We start from the raw sequence: 4341 nt of genomic DNA, 5'->3' as shown, positions 1-4341 counted from the left end.
GCCCAGCAGTGGACTGAGGCCGCTGCCCAGGCCTTGGAAGGCAAGGCCTGGGGTGGGGGTGGGGGAGGGCAGGGGTCCAGGAGGCGGCCCAGCCTTGGCCCCTCCTCCTGATGAGAGCTGTGGCCAGGAGGGGCTGGGGGGCTGGGCGGTCCACTGGTCCCCCAGGAAACCCAGCTCTGTGGTGAACAAAAGCTGCCAGCCAGCGGGGCCCGATGGGGTAGGAAGAGGACTCCAGGCACAGAGCCCTGCCACAGCCCATGCCCAGTCACCCTGAGTTCCCACCCACCACCCTGGCTCTTCACAATGTCCACCAGGCCCCATAAATGAGCTCATGGCCTGAGAACAGATGGGGAAACTGAGGGGCAAGGGCTTACCAAAGTCCAGGAGTAGGTGGGGGTATCTGGGTGGCCTCACACCCCTGCTCCCTGCCTTCTTTTGTTAGTTCTAAGGTGGCAGGGGCCTAGGAAGCCCCCTATCACCCAGAAGTCCACACAGGCCACCTGGCTGGGGGAGGGGCCTTTGGGGTGGACTTTGGAAGGCCTAGACAAAGGTATGGCCGCCCTGTTTACAACTGACCTCCTCACAACCCATCCCACTGGCCCCTCTGTCTTCCCTGGAAGTTCTTCCTGCAGTCTAGTTTAAGTGGGGCTGAGGCTTACTTGATCCCAGATCCTCAGAGCAAGGGGACAGAGAAAAAGAGAAAAGTTGGAGAAGGACCATGTATTGTCTCACCTGCCACAGAGGCGCCAGTACAGGTGAGGAGGCGGTGGCTCTAAGGCTACCTGGGCGGGTCATGCTCTTTTTCTCACTTGGTGCCAGCTCAGGGTCTGTTAAACTTGGCCACCACCTACCCTGCCACCCGCCATGTCCCCCCAACCTCCTACCAGGGGCTCCTCCCCAGATCCTGGCTTCCCTCTGGCTCAGCCTCTGTCTCCTGCCTGGTCTCAGGCCTCACCTGCTGGGCCCTGGCTCCCAGGAAGGGTCAGGCCTGGTCTAGCCATCAGGTGTCTGTCCAGCTGTTCCCTCCCTTCCCAGGAACCCATTTTGTGTGGACCTTCCCAAGCCTGAGTCTGGAAAGACAGGGTGCAGACACACCCTCCCCGGGCACCTACTGTGTGCTAGGCAGGCTAGGAGCCCCAACTCAGAGGCAAAGGTCTTTGCCAGGGCATGATGAGAGGGACCCCAAGTCTGCAGTTCTGCCTCTTGCCCCAGGGCTGCAGCTGACCAATGTCTAACCCTAGTAACAGTGCTACCTACACACAGGTGCCTGTGTCCTGGCCCCAGGGACCCCCAACACCCAGGGAGGCAGGTACTGAATTATTACCACCTCACAGAGAGGGAAACTGAGGCTCAGAGGGGCCCCTGCTCCTGGTGCAACTTCAGCAGGACCCCCTGTGGTTCTCTGGCAGAAACTTCTGCTGGGTTCTCAGCTTCCTGCCTCCCTGATCCCATTCTCTACCAAGTGTCAAGGGCCCTTCCCACATCCGCCCCTGGAGACTTCTGCCTAACTCGGGCCCTCGGTGGCTTCCCGGGGGGGAACCTGGGTTAGGAGTCCGAGCTTTTTGGCCTCCTCCCGCTCCCCAGCAGAGCTCCGCCCCGCCCCTCGTCCTGTGCACTCTCCCGCCTTTGCACGTGCACTGCCGCCATCTGTTTGGGACGCCGGTCTTTGCTGGGTCCTGGGGCCCCCACTACCCAAGGCGCAGGCGGGGGCTGGCACATAGTAGAGCCCCGTGACGAGCGAGCAAGGGGCCGGGGGTCGCTACACGGAAGAGGCGCTCTCCAGACCCCAAGCCTGTCTCTCCACGTCAGCTCACCCCCACCCACAACGCGCGGGTCCCGGGTCCGAGTGTCCCCAGCATGCGCGCTACTCGGGCGCGCAGGCGACCGAGCAGGAAGCGGGCACCTAAGCCGGGCAGGCAGGGAGTCGGGGTCCCCAGGGCCAGGGTCCCCGGGCGGGCGCTCACCTGAGCTCCCGCGGGCAGCCACTCGGGAACCGCTCGGGGCCGCGGCCGCTGGGGGAGGAGCGGGGGGGCGGGGCGGGCGCTGCGGCGACACTGCGGTCGGGGAGCCCGCGGCGCCCGGCCCCGCCCTGCCCAGCCCTGGTGGCGGGTCTCGAGAGGTCAGGGGTCGGGCCGGGGGCGAAGTCGCAAGTCCAGTTTCGGGCCCGATCGGAGTCTCGGGTGTGGGGAGGCAGCTGGGGGTCTCTGTGAGTGCCCCGGCGTATAGTTTGGGCTCCCGGAGATCCTCGCAACGACGAGCGGCGCCAGGCTGGGGTGCATGCCGGACCTGGTTCCTTTTCCTTTTCTTTTTTTCCTAAGTCTCCAGACTAGCCAAATCATACTCAGAGCCACCCCATATACACTTCCTCCAGCTTGTTTTGTTTTTTATTGTGGTAAAACATTCATAACAAAATTTACCAATTTAGCCATTTTTGAGTGTACAATTCAGTAGCGTTCAGTACATTCATAATGTTGCGTAACCATCACCATTATTTCCAGATCTTTTCTTAATAGTCCCAAGGAGAAACTCTGTAGCCATTAAAAAACGCGCAATTACTCCTTTTCCCCATCCCTGGTAACCTCTGGAAATCCTGGTGGCCTAGTGGTTAAGTGCTACAGCTGCTAACCAAAAGGTCAGCAGCTAGAATCCACCAGGCACTCTTTGGAAACTCTATGGGGCAGTTCTACTCTGTTCTGTGGGGTCACTAGGAGTCAGAAACGACTCGAGGTGAAAGAGCTTTTTTTTTGGCTTGGTAACTTCTACTTTATGCCTCTATGAATTGCATATCCTAGTTACATCACATAAGTGGAAGCATACGTGTCCTTTTGTGTCTGCCTTATGGAAACCCTGGTGGGGATAGTGGTTAAGTGCTATGGCTGCTAACCAAAGGGTCGACAGTTTGAATCCGCCAGGTGCTCCTTGGAAACTCTATTGGGCAGTTCTACTCTGTCCTATAGGGTCGCTATGAGTCAGAATTGACTCGACACCACTGGGTTTGGTTTTTTTGGTTTATTTCACTAAGCATAATGTCTTCAAAGTTCATCTACATTGTACCATGTATTAGAACATCATTCTTTTTTATGACTGCGTAATATTCCATTGAATGTATATCACATTTTGTGTATTCACTCTTCTTTTGATGAACGGGTCACACTGGGTGGCGCAAACCGTTTGCACTACTAACTGTCGACTACAAACCTTAAGGTTGATGGTTCAAACTCACCCAGGGTGCTACTGGAAGAAGGGACTGGCAAACTGCCAAGAAAACTATGAGTCAGAACTGACTCCTTGGTAACTGGTGTTGAGTATTAATGGGCATTTAGGTTATTTCCACTCTGGTTATTGTGAATAGTGCTTTAGTGAACATTGGTGTACACGTGTCTGTTTGCGTTCCTGCTTTCAATTCTTTTGAGTATATACCTAGGAGTGGAATCGCTGGGTCATATGGTAGTTCTGTGTTTAACTTTTTGAGGAGCCGTCAAACTTTTCCACAGTGGCTGCATCATTTTACATTCCCATCAGCAATGGGTTCCAGTTTCTCCTCATCCTGGACAACACTTGTTTTCTGTTTTTCTGATTATAGCCATCCTAGTGGGTGTGAGGAGCCCTGGTGGTGCAGTGGTTAAGAGCTCAGCTGCTAGCCAAAAAGTCAGCAGTTCGAGTCCACCAGCTGCTCCTTGGAAACCCTATGGGGCAGTTCTACTCTGTCCTATAGGGTCGCTATGAGTCAGAATCGACTCCAAGGCAATGGGTTTGGTTTAGTTTAGTGGGTGTGAAGTGGTATCTCATTGTGGTTTTGATTTGCATTCCCCTAAGACCCTCAATGAAATGGATTGACACAGTGGCTGAAACAGTGAGCTTAAACATAGTAATGATTGTAAGGATGGCGCAGGACTGGGCAGTGTTTCATTCTGTTGGACATAGGGTCACTATGAGTCGAAACTGACTGAATGGCACCTAACAATGATGACTCCTGGGTTTCTTGGGTTTAAACCCAAGAAAAAAACCCACCATTTGTCAGTTTGTTGTACTGTGGCGGCTTGTGTGTTGTGATGCTGGAAGCTCTGCCAGCAGTATTTCAAATAACAGCAGGCTTACCCATGGTAGACAGGTTTCAGTGGTGCTTCCAGACTAAGACACACTAGGAAGAACGACCTGGCAGTCTACTTCAGAAAAAGATTGGCCAGTGAAAACCTTATGGATAGCAGCGGAACATTGTCTGATATAGTAGTGGCAGCTGGGCCCCTCAGGTTGGGAGGCACTCAAAATACGACTGGGGAAGAGCTGCCTCCTCAAAGTAGGGTTGCCCTTAGCGATGTGGATGAAGTAAAGCTTTCAGAA

The sequence above is a fragment of the Elephas maximus genome, chromosome 22, assembly GCF_024166365.1.
Source record: "Elephas maximus indicus isolate mEleMax1 chromosome 22, mEleMax1 primary haplotype, whole genome shotgun sequence".
NCBI lineage: Eukaryota > Metazoa > Chordata > Mammalia > Proboscidea > Elephantidae > Elephas > Elephas maximus.
Note: the sequence above shows the minus strand (reverse complement) of the source record.